This window comes from Fringilla coelebs (assembly GCF_963513975.1).
Source record: "Fringilla coelebs genome assembly, chromosome: 2".
Taxonomy (NCBI): domain Eukaryota; kingdom Metazoa; phylum Chordata; class Aves; order Passeriformes; family Fringillidae; genus Fringilla; species Fringilla coelebs.
Window position 1 is genome coordinate 11,665,800 of NC_140029.1, and position 19,393 is coordinate 11,685,192.

The 19,393-nt window shown below is 39.8% G+C and overlaps 1 protein-coding gene across 2 annotated transcripts in view; it reads left to right on the forward strand.

Annotated features, from left to right (window-relative positions):
• Positions 1-989: 989 nt before the first annotated feature.
• Positions 990-19,393, forward strand: part of TAB3 (TGF-beta activated kinase 1 (MAP3K7) binding protein 3) — a 43,834-nt gene continuing 25,430 nt past the window's right edge. For both annotated transcript variants that reach the window (XM_084201203.1, XM_084201204.1), the window contains exon 1: positions 990-1,263. The gene's annotated coding sequence lies outside the window, so the exon portion shown is untranslated. The remainder of the gene's footprint in view (positions 1,264-19,393) is intronic.

Genomic DNA, 19,393 nt, shown 5'->3' on the forward strand with positions numbered 1-19,393 from the left:
ACCAAATGTAATCTCAAGGCCCAGTGTGTGGATGAAAAATCAGTGCACACCCACTAAACCATCTGCAAGGCTCTGCCTCAACAGGAAGATTTCAGCCTCCGGAGATATCAATTCAAAGTTCACACTGGATCAATCCATATTAATCATAACAGCCCCGAGTCAATCCTGCAAGCAGAGGGACCAAAAATATTACTTGGACTGGCACAGGATCATGAGACATTTGGGTAGGAGCACAGCACACCAGCGTTTTTTGCTCATAACTATCCTGTGCCATGTAAGAACACGCACTGGAACAGATCGTCCATGGAGGGCATGGAGTCCCCCTCACTGGAGACATTCCAGCCCCGTCGGGACACAGCCCCGAGCCATGCGCTCTGGGATGAGGACAGCCCCGAGCCATGCGCTCTGGGATGAGGACAGCCCCGAGCCATGCGCTCTGGGATGAGCCTGCCTGAGCCGAGAGGCTGGGCCCGATGCCTCACTGTGGTCCAGCCTGACGCATTCTGTGATCCTGTGAACTGTGCCGGAACCACGGCGTGCACGCACCTTATCGCAGCTGTCAATACTCAGAAAATAACACCTGAGCTCCTGTCACTGCCCAAACACGCTCAGGCTTCTCTAGAGGGGAAAGCCGGGGGCAGGGTCCCCAGTCACCTCTAGCACGCAGCGCTGTGCCTTGCCCTGGATCCGGGGAAGCTTCGTTTAAAGGCGCTGAGAATCGCTCGGGGGCCGGGCCGGAGGAGGGCCAGGAGGCCGCCCCAGCGCGGAGCCCCCTCACACCCGCCTGGCCCCGCCCATCTGGCCTGGCCCCGCCTCTCCCGGTCTCGCCCCGCCCCCGTCCCCGCCCTTGCTCCGCCTTCCCCCGCTCTTTGCCGCGCGCCTTCGCGCCCCCGCTCCCCCCCCCCCAACCCCGGCCGCTGCTGCCTCCGCCAAGTCTCGCGAGAGCCGTGCGGTCCGGCGCGCGCGGGCCGCGCCATGTCGGATGCCGTTGGGCGCAGCCGGGGCCCCGCCCCGCCCGGCGGCCCCAGCGCCCCGCACTGAGCCCGGAAGCGCTTCCCGGCCGCGCTGTGCCCCGGCACCCCGCTCCCTGCTCCCGCCGCCGCTGCTCTCCGCGCCGCCCGCCGGGGCACGCGCCTCTCCCTCTCCCCTTCCTCAGGAGGAGCGGGGGGGCCCCCGCAGCGGGGCCCGGGGCAGAGCCGAGGGGCGGGAATGCAGCCGCCGGAGCCGCAGCCGCAGCCGGAGCCGAGCCCCCAGCGCAGCACGGTGAGGGGGGGCGGTGGTGAGGGACGGGTGTGGGGGGTGAATTGGGGGGCGGGCAGGGCCGCCCCTCTGCCGGGGGTCAGTGAGGGAGGTTCGGGTGACAAACCCGCTCCCCCATCCCGGCGGGCTGTGGGTGTCCCCCCCTCCCCGTGTGGGAGCGGGCTGCAGCCGTCCCGGGGGAACAGACGGGCTGCCCCGGGGAGCAGGGGCTGTCCTGCCCTGCGTGGGCCCGGGTGTGGTGACGGGAGGCGGCTCGTGTTGATCCTGGCTCCTGTTTTGCTGCCGCACTCCCACGCACCGAGCAGGGAAAACTTTGGTCTTTGTTTTCGGAGCCCTTTGCGGAGCGAGGCGGGCGGAGTGCCCGGGGATCCCGTGAGGGTGTCCCCTGAGCAGGGGCTGTGCTGTCTGCTGGGCCACTGATGCTGCTCTTGCTGCGTAAAAATTAATTAATTAATAAAAAGCAAATGGATTCACAGGTAAACGCTGCCACTGCCCCTTGGACGTGACTGCAGCGCGATGCTGCTGCTGCTGCTGTGCCTTGGCTCTAGAAATAGAAGGCCCCCAAAGGTAGCAAGGCCTTGGCTGTGCTCTGTCCAGAGTCTTGGCTTCAGGTCGGGTTTGAGATCTTATCGACTGCGTGTATTGGCTCTGAGGAGAATTAACTCCAGTTTCCTTATAGTTGGTTTTTTAAATGCAAGTGGATATGGTGGATGGATGCAACTCTTATTTATACTGTTCAGTGTTAGTGTAGGACTGTGCAGTCGCTGTGCTTTTCCCCTTGTTCAAACATAACTTGTAACATGATATTAGCTGTTGTTTCCCTGGCTTTGGCAAGGAGAAAGCAAGGAGAGGAAAGACAATTGCTTAGATGGTTTGGGAATATCTGTATTTCAGGTTTTGGTAGAGGTTCCCTGTGTTCAAAAAAATGGAATGGCTTAGATGTGCCACACTTGGAAAGTAATGGAAAAACTTAAAGTAAGACGCTGTGTTCAGGTAAACATGCATAAAACTGTTATGGAAGGTCTCAGTGCTAGCAGGCTTGAAGACACTATTCTTCAATTCTAAATAAATCTTGAGAGTGGTCAGGTCAACTTATCCAGCTGATGTGTCAATATGTGTTTGTTATTTTTAGTGCTGGTGTTTACTGTGACAAAATTGAGTAGTATTTCTTTATGGGCTTACGTTCTCTAGCAGGTGCATCTGATCACTAACATTTCCAGAGGACTTAGTATAACAGAACTCTTAAAACTTACAGGTAAAGCTTTCATGATCAAAGGCCAGTCCCTGTTCTGGTAACTTTAATTTTGTTTTCTAGCTCTTCAAGAGAAGCAATACTTTCTTCTGTCCCTCCTTAAGTATATTTGCAGTTAACATATTTCATGTAAAAAGAAGAAATGTTAAATTCATTTCCTCTTTATAGGGAGAGAGGAACAGGATTCTTAAAAATAAAGTATTTCACAACATTTTTTAAAGCTTGCACTTTGTCCTGCCTTATGAATGGTGTCTGTTGACAGCAGCAATCTGAAGAGTGCCTTAACAACCTGTATCAATGTATATATAGACAGTCTCTGTTTGTCCATAAAATTAGCAACATACCAAATTTTGCACACATTAGTAAAGAATAATAGAATCAGCATTTCAGCCTGCCTTTAATCTTGCATCTTTTGGTTTAAACACTGGTAGCCAGATGAGTATGATGTATTCTTAATATGAAATTATACTCTTATTATGAAATTACACTTTAATTATGTTTTTTTTTCTTCTTGTGTCATAACCTTTACATATAATGATGGCAGGTAAATGTAATGAGGGTGTTGTGAGATCTGTGTCCATTCTTGTTTCCTGAATCTCATTGAGGCTTCTTTTTCTTTCCATGATATTTTATCTTGAGGAAGACTAGATAAGTTGAGTAGGTATTGTGAAAACACATCTGACTTTCAGCCAGCTTTGGTGATGTCTGTGCTGGTATCTCTCTGTTGAGTTGCAGAGTAAAAGGTAATCCTAATGGAAAAAGACTCCTTTGAAGTCATCCAGGAGAGTACATTGATGTGATTCTTTGGGTTATCTGGCAAACTCTCCTCTGTCCCCTCTTGAGAATTATGTAGGTCTTAAATGAAGTTTTTGGTTGTGCTGGTCTGTAGAGGCTTTCTCCTAATTTCAAACCTGTGATGATTGATTTTGTATGCATTCGTAAACAGCATAAGTATCCTCAAAGTATGACCTGGAGAAGTATTCTTGGTTAGAGCAAGAGTTACAGGGGTATGTACTGCAGTTCATAATAAATAGGAAACCTAAGATATTTTATTGAATTCTTTTTCAAAGCACTTTGTCTTCAACTGGGATGATTTTCAAATCTCTACTTTCATAGCTTCAGTGTTTCAACAAAATCACCAACACAAGCAAAAGCCTTTGATTTACTATTTTGACACCAAAGGTATTTTAGTGATGATCAAGTCATTGAGTAAATGATTAAATCTAGTAAATTTTGGGCAACATCAAGTCTGAGTGTGTGCTTAGTCATCCAACTCAACTGTGTTATGACACATTCTGCTCTGGGAGCATCTGTGATGCTGCTGTTCCTCTGCTGTGCGCTGAAGTAGGTGCAGTGCCTGTGTGCTCACACAAGTGTAAGGAAAGTGTAACTGAAGGTGTTTGCAGTAGAAGTTATTTTTGTTACATGGTATGGTTAATAGGCATGTGAAAAACAGGGTGAGACTGAGAGGCTTCATACAGAGCCCAAAACATTACCATAAGCACCTTTTGGGCTACTTTTGACTGCCAGATATGTGGTAGAAATATCTGTGACTTGTGGTTTTGCAATATCTTTTCCTGTCCCTGTCTTTACTCTAACAGAAAAATAAAGCCGAACAAAAAAAATGTTGCTGCTACCTAGTGCAGTAAACTGATATTAGGGATTTACTTTCAAATCTCTGGCAAAGTTTTCTATTATTGCTGGGGTTTTTTTCCATGTTGGAACTCTTGGTTTTGTACAAATTTTCTCTAGGCTTATTTCTGTATGGGCATAGTAGACTAAAATACTGTCTGAAAGGCTATATTGACTGTCTTGCTTTTGTGAGAGATTGAGGACAGCTTTGCAGAAGTTGCTTGTGTGGTGATGTCATGGTGCCAGTTCTCACGTGTGAAACTCTCTGTAAGTGGAAAGATGAGTTTTGAAAGACTTGTTTAGAATCACGTGTGCAAATGTTGAAGGTGTTGGTTTAAAACACTGCTAGAATAGGTTCTTGTAATCTGCCAAACCTTCAAGTGTCAAAGTTGTCCTTTGAAAGGCTTTCAAACTGGGAATGTGCTCATAATACTTAAAGAAAACACTCTCTCCAGCTCCAGGCAAGTGGTGATTGTGTAGGTGGTTCTGTGGTGCTGAATATCCATGCTGGGTGTCTCCTGTTCTGTGTGAGGAGGGTAGTTGGTCAGCAACTTCTGTGCTGTATCAGTCAGTGTTTAAGAAGTGGCACTGTGGTATTGGTATCCAGCAGACTCATGTGCACAACTTCCAGAAAAAAACATCACTGGGGTGTTTTCATTGACTTGAGAAGCTGAAATACATGTCACAAAATTCAGTATGTAATATGGTGAGACAATGCCACAGTATTGCTGATACAGTTCAAGTTGTGCAGTGAGTTCTTACTGTTTGGCATTTTTCTTGTTCTTTTCTTTTTGAAGATTAATTATACCAGATAGATCACAATGTCTGTCTCAGCTTAATGGCATTGTGGAAATAACATTTCAATATTCTTACACCCCACTGATTACTATGTTGAATGTTTCTTCCTTTTCAAGTATTGTTTTAAAATAGTCAGTATGGCACTAGAGATTAAAAATTAAAAATGCCATCTCTTTTGAGGGTATATACCCCTTTGTGTTTTTAAGAAGCATTAGTTCTTCAGTTTCTGGTAGGCTTCATTTTATTAAGGCCCTAAATTCAAAGCAGTGGTATTTCAAAAGCATTGAATTACCAGGTTTTGTCCTAATCTGGCTCTTTTGTAAGGAAAATTACTGCTCTTTTCAGAGAGTTGTTTAAAGCAGGGGGCTTTGTAAGCAAATAGCAAAGCCACAAAGAGAAAGAGAGAGAGGCAATTCTGCTGTGGTAGTGTTGAGCGGCCTTGCTGTCACAGCTCAAGTACAGATGTTTTCCTACCTGCATGTGGGCTTGCTGGTGGATCATTTAGAGTGCTTTCTAGAAAACACCTTTCAACAGATTCTGTTCAGTCAGTCTTGTTCCACACTCACAATGAAATGTTTTCTTTCAAATGAAATTGCATATCTGCTAAAGTGTGCATTAATTTGAAAAGTGAATCAATTTATGTGAAATCATGGTTAATCTAGGGACAAACTGAGAGTTTTTAGAAAAAGAAATCCTGTTACTATCAGTATTTGTCTTGGATGTTGTGGCAGGAAAAAAACTTGAATGATTTAATAAACTGCATTCAGTATTGGCTGTTTCTTACCAGATTTGGTAAAAAGAACTACAGCAGTGCTGATATTTTAATCTTGCAGCTTTATGCTTAAGCATTTTTTGATTCCTTCGTTATATTCTGAGGTGATTTGCTCCCAGGTCTCATCTCTTTGAACAACTCTTCCTGGTTTACAGTGCCACAGCTGCATAAGAAATTGGCTGGCAAAAGGCTTTGCTTGTTCTGTGTATGTTATTTGTCACGTTGGTATAAATCCTCAAGTGTAATTCTGTGTCTTCTTTGTATACTTTTGCTTGACTCAGGATGTGGGCATTTTTTCTTAGCACTTGAAAAAGTTACAGATTTGTTTTGTTCTTCCATGTTGGGCATTGGATCAATAATAGTTGATGAATAGGAGATGGTTGGGTTTTGTTGCCTTTTTTTTTTACCTAGATGTTGTGCAGGTTATGAAAGAAATATAGAACTTGGCTTTCATGTGGATGTTCTTGAAGATCAGCTTGCAGAAATAGTAAACCAGGTACTAGGCTCTTGCAAAGCATTGTATTAATGTATACCAGCTTTTTTTCTTGGAATTCTCACTGTAATCCTGCTAATGCTGGATCAGAAATTACATGTCTAGATAAGACAAAGTGTTAATTTGGTACAATTTCCTCTGTTTCTTCATATTTGCTAAAAAAATATGAATAGGTTAAATTTCTACTAGCAAGCATTACATCAAATATCATCTTCTCACTGCTGATTTGAATGTGTTAAAAACTTTTAAGTTATTCGCTGGATATTCTGCTGAAAAGTCACTTTATGTTTTTTCCTGGTAAAAATCAAGTTTTAGCTGCTGGGTGATCTGGACATTGGCAAATGGGACTTCAGTAATTGCTGAGTAAGTGTTGTAGCTTAATTCAGAAAGCTTAAACAAAATTATATTTTAAAACTTTTGTCAGTGCTTTTGTACATTACCGTGGATTTTTTTCAACTCATTAGTCAGTTTCAAATGGACAGCACAAGGGAACAGGTATTTTAGTCTTTTATCTATGCTGTTTGGGCAGCATCATGAAAGTGTGGTTATAAAAATTTGCATGCTGTTCCAACTTCATGAGCATCAATGATTAATACAGGTGTTTCACAACAAATCTCATTGTTGGGCTGAATGCTTCATGCATTGTGAGTAAAAACTTCTTGAATAATTGCTCAGGAATATGTTTACAGTTTTGTACTTTCTCCTGCTCTTACACTGAAGCTGTTACTTTTCAATGTGTATTGGTTTCAGTAGCAAGCAGTGACAGTGAGAATTATCCCTGTTTACATCTAGCTTCCTTCTGTGTTGGTTTGAGTTCACTTTCTGGAACAAACATTTTTTTAATATTATTTTCTTGGAATATCCAGTTTAAAGGAAGAGAGCGTTTGTACCACATCTATTGCAGCTGAATTAAGTTCATAAATGGCAGAATGTAGGTTCTCTTAAATGAAATCTGCCTCTTTGCTTTTGAAGACCAGCCTCTAGATGCTCTAAATGCTTCTTTTGCTTTAAAGAAAGTTCCAAGTCAAGTAAATGTTCTACCTGCCAATCCCTTTCAAGATTTGGGAGTTGAGGTAAATGAGGCTGAAGGTAGCCTTAGGCCTAAGAGAGACCTGAGTAAGATCAGCTATTTTGGTCTGTCTTTAGAAATCATGATCTACTGTATTAAGAAAAAAAAAAGAGAGAGAGAGAGTCAAAAATCACTTAAGTGTTGAAATAAAGTTCCTTGATCTAGGAGTAAGAGGTCTGTAAGAAGGAAGTGGCTTCTGTAGAGGACAACTTGAAGTTTTCCAAAGAGAAGAAGGAATCCTCTCAGCAACTCTGTGCAGCAGGTCTTGATGGTCTTAGTTCCATCAGGTGAGTGACATTTTTTTGTAGTAATGTGGACACTGAGGCATCTTCAGTGATCTCTGTGTTGTTGCTACTCATGGAGGAACTAGTACCAACAACACAGACGTTTCTGGTACTGTGATAAACAGTACTTCTATTTCTGTAGGAACACTCAGTCACTTTAAAGCTGCTTTGCCTTAACTGAGACATTTTTTCTGTAAAAGTTGTAGCAAAAATTTATGACACTTCTCCTAAGAGCATATGTTACCCAAGATGTGATCAAGGCAGGGAGGCTTGTGCTGCTTGGTCCTTATCTGTACTGTTCAGTTCCTGGGTTTTGATTTCAGAAATCCCAGTGCCATTTGTTCTCGTGTCTGTCTGTTATGGAGAGGTTGAAACACAGAGTGGACCAGTGTCTCCAGTCTGATGGAGGATTCCTGTCCTGAAAACACAGAGGAGAGGGAAGAAGAGCTCCTACTTATCTTACCTTTTAAGAAATCCCTATCTTTGGAAGGAGTGATTCTGCTCACTCTCTTGGTGGTTGGATGAGGTGGAGAAAACTTCTTGTTGCCAGTCTTGGGCTCAGTGAAGCCCTGGTCCCTGTGGGTGTCAAATCATGGACTTGATGGTTCAGAGAACCATCTGAAGGGGGATTGGTGTTGGGGAGCTGACAGGAAAGGATCAAAAGAAGTCTGACTTTCTTCTGTGAATTGAGTTTGGAAAGATCCCTCAAAACCAAGCAGTCCTTATGTGCTTTCCCCCCCACCACTGCATACTGTTAAAATCTGTACCATAAATTATTGTTTTGTCCTGTTTCCTGTAAAGAAGTTTAAAGAATGAGATTCTAAAGTCTCTAAATGCCTCATTTTTTTGAAAGTTTTGAAAGGTAAGGTTTTTGTGAGCTCCAGAAGAAGAGGAAAAGAAAGAAATAGGTTTAAGTGTTAGAATTTCTATGATTCAGGTGAAAGTAGTTATGATGTTGACATTTTGATATGCTTCTTCTTATGTTTTGATTATGTGCTAGAACACAGATTTCAGAAAGCACAGATGTATCTTAGGTGAGGAATTGTCCTTGTGACAGTAGCAAATTGCTGCTTTGGGGTTACTCTGAGTACCTTCTCTTGAGCTTAATCCTTGCATTACTCTATCCACTTGACAAAATTCATGGAATATTTGAGTTTAATGCTTGCCAGTAGCCTTACTTAGTCAGCCTTGGAGTAAGGACTATAGGTATTTTGAATTAGTTCCTAAGTTCTACTTTCTGAACTTTTTTGCCACTGTTGGTTGTAGTGCCATCGTAGTGACATCAGTAAAAATGGTTGACTGCCACAGGCTTATGTAAACTGCACTTATTTTTGAAGTTAAACTATATATGGCGCAGGCTTGTTAGTCTGTTCAGAAAGTGAACACTCTACATACTTAAGGGGAATGCATTTAGACTTGCTTAGGGCTTTCTTTTGTCTGCTTTTCTGAGTTTGGTTTTGTTTGGTTTTTTTCACTATAGTTGGTTTTATGGGGGTTGAGGGGGTTGTTTGTTTTTTTTTTCCCAGCAAGTGTATGGTGTAGTTAGACTTGTAGGGCAAGTTATTTCTGTGTATAGTAGACTTTGTGAATTATGTAAGCATGTTACATAATCATAAATAATCTTAATTTTTATTAAACTACAATAAAAGTCAAGCAAGGAGAAAAACTTGATGCTTGGGGTTATTTGTTCAGTACTGCTAATGACCCCATATTCCGTACTATGAGCATCTTAGTTGTTCGGTTTCCTGATAGCATGTAGAATGTGGCAGAATACCACTCAGGACTATCCAGTAGACAAATACTCTACCAAAAAACTGGATTTTTTTTTTTTTTAAATATTTTGGTGTAAGTATTTGGAAGTATTTGGGAAGTGTTGTGGTGATTATTTGAATAATGCATTCTTAAAAAGCATTAACAGCTGTGTTGCATTTGTAGTAAGCAGTATTTAATTTCGGTTCCTTTAATGGTTAATGATTTTACTAGCTATGAAAAAAGACTGCTTAAACATGAAATGAGTTTGCTAAGGTGCAAACCTCAAGGTTGAATTATAATAGGTTTTTATTACACATATATTCAAGTACATCAAATTTGTGTTAGCTTTATTAAATACTCAAAGATGAGTGACTTTTGAGTATATTACTGTGATTGTAAGTCTTTCTGCAGAATAACTTTTCAGGAGGGATCTGTGAGGATTGCAAACTTGTCTTTAGATGTGGTTTAATTCTTGTATGATACTGGATTAAACTCATATCAGTTTTATGTATCTCAAAATGCTTTTTCAGTCACAATATTCGTATTTTGGATAGTTTGCCCTGGCTTTTGGATTATTTTCTCTGTTCTGTGCTTTGTATTTGCTAATCCCTGAGATTCATAACTAATCTGGTTTGATGGCTTTGTTTTTCCTGTGGTCAAGGCTAAGAACTTTCCCCATTTCTTCCAAATAAAAAAGAAAATGAAGATTCAGGAAGGCAGGTTTTCAGGAAGTTGAGAACAATCAACAGTACTCCAAAGCTTAGGTTTCTGGCTTGCTTGAATATAGATCATCTGGATTTCAAGGAGATGCTGGTTTTTCTATCATTTAACATGGAAAATTAGACTTTTACAAATCTTACATGTTTTCAGTGTTTAAATCACTGGGTAAAGTGTGACCAACCAGAACTGTTGGTTGTATAGTTCCTTGCAACTATGAGCTTCCTGTGAGTAACAGGAAAACTGCTAAATGGAATTAAAGAGTTCAGCCTCAGACTGTGACTTGGACTGCTTTCTTAATGAGCAAGTCTAATTTTCAATAAGTTTTTGTGCCTTACCTGAAGGAAGAGTTTACTCTCAAGTCTTCATGGTCAGATCTCATCCTGACACTTTGGTTTAACACTTCTTTCTCACCCTGGCTGCCTGCTTCTGTCTCAAAGTTTTGTGTCTGTCTATGACACAAGATACTGGGGGACTTTGTGGGGAGTCAGGGAGCTGAACCAGTTTGGGTGAGTATTTAGTGTTTGTAAATCAAAGATTAGCTTTAGTGATGTCCATGTCACTATTTGGTCTCTAAATTTGTGGTGGTGTGTTGGGAGGAGCAAGCATTGAAAGGAAAGGAGAAGCAAATTCTTTCTTCAGAATTATTGTGTTCTACTAGTTTAAAGTGATTATGAAACAGCCAGATGAGACTTCCTTCATGACAATTTCTCTTGAGGAAGTGCCCAGAGTCTGTGCTATTGGAGAGCATTTTGTGATGATAAATATTTCTCTAGACAAAGATTCCCCCCCCACCACCATCACTGCAGCTTTTTTTCCTGAAGTTAAAGGGTTTCTGTGCCTATTACTCACTTGTTTAAAATTAATGTTTTTTCAGTGTTCAACAGCAGTATCAAAACCACCTCTCTTTTGCTGGGGTTGGTGTTCTGAGTTGACTCTGTATGCTGGACAAAAACAAAGGATGAATTTGGTTGTTCAGTATTGCTTTTCCCTTGTAACTGCATATTTCTGTGCCTCTGCATAGAAGGGAGTTAGATTGCAGCCCCCATGTTCCCAGTTAAAGTTTGAGAGAAGCTTGGTATTGAGTGTGGTATGTTTGTAATTTTTGGTGTGTTTTATTTTCCTTCTGTTAATTGTTTTGCACTTTTGATGTTTTAGAATTACTTTTTTTTCTAGAAGTAACATTTCAATAGCATCTTAGCAGCGAATTTTGGAATATTATAACTACTAAGTTGTCTTTCTACTGACTTCCAGACCAGTCTAGAACATGTTTGTTACATAGTCTTCATTAGAGATGTGTTTGTGTCATGCTATTAATTTAAAAACTGCTTTTAAAATGTAAAATACATTTGGCAGTTCATTTTATTTAGGTAAAAGCAGTTGTATGAAAAATTTTGTAAATTAGGAACACATACTTTTGATTTCTAGTAATGAGATTTCCTTCAAATATTTGGTTCGTATTTGAAAATAATAATTTGAATTTTAAAAGTTGCTTTTTGTAATAAATAATGCAGATTGAGAATTTTTAATAGAATTTTATCATGCCTATATGATTTTTTTCATGATATCATTGAAAGTTTATAAAATGAATAATAAGTAGAAAGTCAATACTACAGTGTTTGAACCTGTGGCATAATCATGCACCTCTTTGGGGTTTTTAATATGTTTGTATTTATTCTGGACTTGATTCAGTTGAATTGAGCGTGTATAACTACAGAAGGAATGTCTTTACTCTTACACATACTTGGAAATATGTTATTATAAAGGCACTTTCTCATTAGGCTATTTTGTCTGAGGACTGTGTGCAGTTCATTAACGGCTCAAATATGTAGAAAGTTGCTCTTATCAAACGGAATGGTTGGGTGGGGAAATCTGACAAATAATCAAAGCAATAGAGGCTGTTGTGTACTTGAGGAAGTATGTACAGAGCTGAATGTGCATTGTCTTCTGCAAGAGTAAATTTATGTGAAATTTACTTTTAATCCATTTGAAAATTAGACAAAATAATAAGATATTTGAATTAAGAGTAACTACATAGGCTAAACTGTGCAGACAGTAATGGAGAATTAGTGGGTGTTGAGTATCCAAAGTCTTGTGTGTTTCCTGACTGGAGACCAATAGCCCTTCTTGGAAGGTGGCTAAAACAGAGAATCATTAAGGTTGGATGAGATGGTACTCTAATGTAAATCTGGTAGCTGGACATTCTTTTGATTGTGGTTCTCAAGCAAATATTGTTAAAAAAAAAAAAAAATCTCATCATTTTTCAGCCTATGAAACCCCCAGACTTTAGATAGTACTGAGTTTGGTTCACCGTAATGGAAAACTGGTGGTGCGCAATAGTCGTGAAAATGAGCACCAATTATTATTGTATTGTCTGGGATTTTTTAAAGTATGAATTACCTTTGTTTTTTTAAAGCTGATGCTGAATCAAAGAACATGCTTCTCTGAGGTACCTAATTACTTAATTTGCATATTTCTCCAGCAGTTAGAAGGAACAGAAAATCTGCATATGATTTATAGTCAGACTTAACAGGTCTGTTGTGGTATTGCTCAGCTCATCTGGCCATTCACATACTGAACATGTAGCATTGCTTTCCATCCTGTGGGGGAGGAATGACTCAGAGCAAAATCAAATAAGGCTTGTGCTTAAACAGCACTAAAAATGTCAAAGGTTTTCATCTCCTTACTTCTCCTCTCTCTCCTTTCAAAGCAGAGAGAACCCAAAGCTTACACTTGAGTCTGGGTTGTGTAAATGCTTAGAGTTGAGTTTGTTTGCAGTAATGTTGTGAGAATTCTGAAGGAGTCATTGGACTGTTTGGTGAAGCAGAGGGTGTGACTGCTTGTGCTGTGATTTTGGAATCAAGGCATCAGATTACAGTGTTATTTTAATATAAGCTGGTTAGGTTTTTTTTTTGTTCAGAAATGTACACATTTCTCACTTTGTGCTCCTTTGTCCAGGGCTGGCATTTTGTGTCACTAACTGGCCTAAGGGGAATGTTCTGGTGGCAGTTGTGCTTGGCTGGCCAGGGGGAGGCAGCAAGTTATTTTAAACTTTAGATTTTTCTACTGTCTAACCTCCTGTTGTATGTAAGACTGCATTGTATTTGTGGGAAGATATGACCTTGATTTTTTTCTTATTTTCCCCTCGGTGTTTTCTCTACATGATGCACCTCTAAGACTGAAGGGAGCTAAATGGGAAGACTAGTTTGAAAGGGTTGAAATTCTTATTAACTAATCAAAGAGCTGGGCATGCTCCACATTGTTGCTTTCTACAAGCCATATGGACACTCCCACTTCTTAACAGTTAAGAAACTGGGAGATTGGTTAATACCACATCTCTTCCTTTGCTGCAGTATCTAAGCAAAGGAAACCACTGTGGCTTAACAGGTGAAAGAAAGGTTTTTGTGTTCTTGTAGTGCATCCGAGACACTCAAATTGTTGTGTGGGTGTCAGTTCCTATCGAGCCCTGAGTGCAGCACAAATACCAGAGCAAGCTCAGTGTAGTGTAGAGAATGTTTGAACAGTTCTTTAAGCTATTGCTTTACTGAGTTACGCACAAAACTCCATAAATCCTGAAAGAAGAGCAAGGTCTATTAAAACAAAGAATGACATGGATTTTGGAGGCTGCACCTACCTTGAGCTGCTGGACAGCATCTTTTTGGTTTTGAAGAGTGAAATAATCCAAACCTCTTTAAGAAAAGAATGAGTTAGTAACTATTTTAGGTTGAAGCTGCCTTTGAGCCCTAGTGGTTTTTTCTTTTTCTAAAGCAGGATTATGAGGATAGCTTCCTAAAAGGGAAATGAAATCAGTGCCGTTTATCCTACCAACCTTAATGGTGTACAGTAAGGCAGATCAGTGTGGAAATTATTTGGCTTTAGAGAGATACTGATTTCTTAAAGTATTTAACTTGCATATGTAACTTATATTTGGAAGGATATTTGTCATGTAGAATAAAATAAGGTATTGTAAAAATACCTTGAAATGATACCCTTGAAATTGTGAATAGGGACTTTTGGGTGAAATGCTTTGAAGAGTCAAGTACTACCTGAAAGTTCCAGAACACGGGCCTCATTCATTTTGTCTCATATTCAGATTTACACCATTTTTTTTCAGTATCTCTACCTGATGAAAGTGACATTTACTTGAAATTTCACCATCAGCCAGCTGTGCAGCGTCAGCTGTGGAAAGACTGCCTGGTAGTCAAGGACCTCTTTCCTTCTACTTTGTATCCTACAAGGCTGATTTTATAAAGCCAAATGTTTGTTCAATGTGTTCTTGCTATGGGTTGCAGTCACAGGCTCTGTGAAAGAGCACCCAGCTCCATCATCCATCACAAAATTGGTGTTTTATGCTCAGGTGCATGTAAAAAGTTACACGTACTCCAGCCAGCAATTGTGTTAATCTCATCACTTGGATTTGAAATTTTCTGGCCTGGTGTCAGACCAGCAAAAATAAACAAGTGTTATGACAGACGACCTGAATACTGCCAACCTGCCTTTGCAGGCAGTTTCATTGAGTTGAGTAACTAAGGTCCAGACTGCAAACACAGCTTTGGTTAACCTACCAAAGTCATGACTTAGCCTTGGGAGAGAGAGCTAATGTGTGGGTTTTAGGAGGAGTTTGTGCATCTGTGTAACTATAGCTGACCTATGAGTGATTGTAGTTCATTCATCTTCCAGTTTAATTTTAGAAAAATAAGGATATTGGAATAAATGTTAGAAAAAAGTCAGTTTAAAATTGTACCCAGTGTGCACAGAAGACCATGACAGTTATTTGACAGCATGAAGACTGCTCCATTATTACAGTAGAATATTCTAGCTGTAAGTATTGATTGTTTTTTCAAATATACAGGCTTTGGATACTACACTGAGTTGGGAACAGAAGAATTTACCAAGTAGCTATTAGATTTTTAATTTGGCTGAAGCAATAAATACAAGAAAAATAAATAAAAATATATTAACAAACATATATACATATGCACACATGCGTGTATAAATATATTGAAAAGGTGTCACTGCCCATGGCAGTGGGTTTTGATTTAGCTTATCTTTAAAATCCCTTCTGACCCAACCAATTCTGTGACTACCAGAAATTAATTTTGTTCATGAAAAGGTTTAGTGTAGGTGACTGCAATTTTTCAGCTGTTATCTGTACTTTCTCAGGTGTTAAACCCACCTGGTTTGAAGCTCTGTATAGGAAGAGGATACTCTAAAGCTTTCATTAAGATACTGGATATTCTTCAAGGTCTGAAGCTATACAAGAATTTTGGCAGGAATGCATTTTAGGATGAACAACTGTATTCATATTCTGCTCTTTCCGTTATCTCTTTTGGCTTGTTCCATTTCAGGCCAAGATGATAAAAACAAGTGAATCTGAAATAATATTGAAACTTCCTTATAGAGATTTGCCATTCAATCACTTCCATAGACAGGACAGCTACAGCTTTATCTGAGTGTTGATTAAACACTACCTTACTTACCAATGCTTCTTGTTGCAACAGATGAAACATATGGAAAGCTTATGGAAAGAGGGGAAACAGCTTTCTTTTCACCAGACTTTTTTTTTTTTTTTCTGTATCCCATTAGTATTTTTTTAATAGAGAATGCTGAAGTTAGTGTAGAAAGAAAGCATTTTAAAATGTCTGCATCATGTAGTATCTAAGGCACATCTCCCCAGAAAGTCCATCTGGGGCTGAGATAAAATAATGTTTATAGAAGATGGTTGTGGTCTGATGTTGCAGAAACTGTCTGTTGTAGAAACAACAATCTGAGTTTAAGGTATTCTTCCCTCTCTGCCCCTAAAAGCAAAAAGAAGAAGAAAAAAAAAGGTGTAAAAAGCATAATCTAAGGTGTATATGACATCTGTATATATACATATATAGCTCATACACATGCATGTCTGTATGTATTTATGTTGTTGGCTGATAATTTTTTACTTTACAACCCAAGGATATTGGGCACAGCAGTTCCTGACTATGGCACATAGTCGAGGCCTCTACATGTACAGGTGTGATCATGTGTCAATATGTTACATTGCAGTAAACAAAAGTAACATTAATATAACGTGGTGTGTAACCTCTTTATATGACTGTCTTGCAATACTCCCATGAGCAGGTATTCGTGCAAGGACTTGTCAGAAGATACCACAGAATCAGCAAGGTCCATGTTAGATTTCCTTATGTTAACAATTTCTTCTGGAATGATAGAAAAGACAGGCACACTGTGTAACTTGTTCATCGTATTTTATAGCAATTATTCATGTCAAAGAAATTTACACAGTCAGGCCACCAAAGTTTAATTCTAAACTTTAGAAATGGAAGTTGATGTTTTCTGTTGTAGTGAGTATGGTTCATATTTTTCTGTACTGTTGTTCTGTATTGACTCCTGTTGTTTTTTTTCTCTGTCAGCTTTCTCCCTTTTTGTTCCTGTTTATATGTGCTTGTCTGCTTCCCTCCTCAGTTTCATATGTGAAGAGTCATGTCCTCCATCAATTTGTGTTTGCTGGGGATCCTGAAAAGTGGTTCTGTCATCCCCTTATTCCACTTCTTTCCAATCTAGGGTTTTTCTTCCAGTTTTGATGGCCAAAGTGAGGAGAGGGTGGTGGTCATCAAGCCAGAGAGTGTTGAATGTTGTGCTTCCCAATGCCATTTTCTTCTTTCTGTACTGGCCATACTGGGTGTAGAAATGTAGGGAATGCAGTGTGCAGACACTGCAATTGATGTTGCTTTTTGCAGAGATGTCACTTACATGGGCTGCTAATAAAGTTACACAGGTCACTTAACTTGAAATTAGTGGCAATTACAGTCTCTCCTGTTTCTGCAGGAAAAGGAATACTTCTACTTTAAGGTATAAATATACTTTGTGATCATTTTCTCAATGATGCAGAAAAATGTAAATGTTTAAGACGGGGTGTGTTACAGAATTTGTCAGCATCCTGTAAAGCTTTTCCATATATGCAGTTATCAACAAAGCAGAAAGCTTTGGTTCAGTGTATTGAATATAGAGTATTTTCAAGATTTGTCATAGAAGAATTAATCAGAGACTTAACAGAGAAACATGTCTGGTCTGTTTATTTTAAACTGTTGTTTGCAACACTATTATGGCAAGCCATCACAAAAATCTTACTGGTGTTTCAGAAGCAGGATACCTGATATTTAAACAGTTGATTTAGAACTTTTGTCCTCTTCTTTCTTCCTTGGTAGTTGCTTAGTTCTAATACTTCAAGTGTTAATTCAAATAGATGAAATTTTCTGTGGTAGCATAAGCAATTAGATTTTATTTTTCAAATTTTATGTTATTATAGCTCATCCTATTGCTGGATTGCAGCATGATTAAGTGAATTTAAATTCTGTAGTTATTGCACAGCTTCAGCTCACTGTGAGAGGATGGCCAGGCTTTTTTCATAAAATTGTTTTCTGAGGCACCCAAGTAAAAAAACTGGTTAAAAATTCAAATAGTATAGCTCTGAATGTGTGGAGTGCATTGGTGTGCCTTTTATAGAAGTATCTGCAGGCTTAGACAATCAGCTTTTACTCTGCAAATGGAGCCTCTTTCATATTTATTGATAACAATTTGTTTGTTTAGAGCAGTCATTTTTAATAGAGAGAAGCCCAAGTCAAAGAGTAAAGAAAAGTGAGGGGCACATTTAGGCTAATTTTCTGACTAGCCATTGAAACGTGTAACAGCTGATTTATGAGTGTAGATAACACCAAAATTTTACAAGTTCAGTGTGAGTAATCCAAATTTGGTGGGTTGGTTGTTTGGGTTTTTTTAAAATTATTTCTGTCTTGAGACTTTTTGCAACTTCTGGCTTTAGTGAATTCTTACTGATCTGAAGTCCTGCAAAAGTACTTGCAGTGATTCATTTTGTAGAAGTATCTTGTGGAGAGACTTGTGTTTTGACTTGTAAATATACCCAAAGAACAAAGCCTGTTCCAAATATTTTACAAGTGAATTCAGTACGTAGCAATGAATTTGTCATGTAGGAATAGGAGTTAATGCTGAGAATCACCTTGTGTAGGAGTTACTAAGCATCTCAGCCTGGAACAGTATTGAATTCCTTTTGTGCTGGTCAAGATTCAGACTGGTGCTCTGCAGATAACTCAGTGTCCATGGTATTTGGAGACATTGCTTCTTTGAGAAGTATTAATCTCAAACTTCTGAGAAGGAAGCTCACTTTCTCAAACAGATTGTGTATGAAACAATAGTCCAGAACTTTTGCACTTTGTTAGCTCTGTTCTTTCCTGTATAAACCTCAGCTTCTAGTAGTTGCTAAACTTGGAAATATGAATCAAAGACTGTACTTAAAAATGAAGAAAAATATGAAGTTTGTGATCCATGGATTTATAGTAGACCTTCTCCAATGCTTTTTAGTATATACTCGGTTTTGCATTTTCTTATATCCTTTGATTCCCAGAATAGGATATCACTACCAAAAAATTTTGCATCACTGCTTTTATCAGGGCCAACACAGAAGTTGATGAATTAGGAAATCTGACAGTGTACTGTTCCCTGCAGGATTTTTCCCAGCCACAGCCTCATTTCACAGGTGTTCAGTCAGAAATCGTAGATCATATGTCCTCCTAAGAAAAGTTCTCACAGCTTTGGGTTCAGTCATGATACTTGTGCTAACCTCAGGATTGTCTGTGAGCTGTACAGACTCACTTGCATTTGCAACTTGTAGTTGTGCCTTGTGTTCGGCAGAGCCCTTCTGGAAGCTGATATTTGTGGCATAGTAGCATCATTCCTGAGCTATCCCCCTGCCTTGGAAACTTTCTCTTTTGTAACTTTGCTCTGTAGTGAGAGCTGCTTCCACTTGCTCACTGGAGTGAGGGAACCAGCAGTTCCTTCAAAGTATTTACTACTGTGGTGCAGCTTCTCAGTGTATGAGAGGCTTAGAGGAAAGATTAGGGGAGACTTCTTGCCAAGGTCTGTCATGACAGGATGAGGGGCAGTGATTTTAAGCAGGAATACAGTAGGTTTAGATTGGACATAAGGAAGGCATTTCTGATGAGGGTGGTGGGGCACTCTAACAGTCTGCTCAAACAGGTGACGCTCCGTTGTTGGCAGTGTTGCAGGCCATGCTGGACAGGCCTTTGAGCAACCTGGTCTAGTGCCCCCTCAACAGGGCTTTGGAACTGGGGTGACCTTTGAGGGTCTTATCACAACCAGACTGTGCTGTGACTTCCTCTGTAGAGGAATTACTAGCCAAGAACCTCTTAGCTACTTGCGAAAAAGAAGTATCGTTGTTCCAGTTAAGTAATCTTCTTATTATAATTCAGGTTTTACTATTTCCCAGTGTAATGTAGTTATTAAAAGTAAATTCTGCTTTGTGGAGGTTTGACTTGTATATGGGATAGGGATG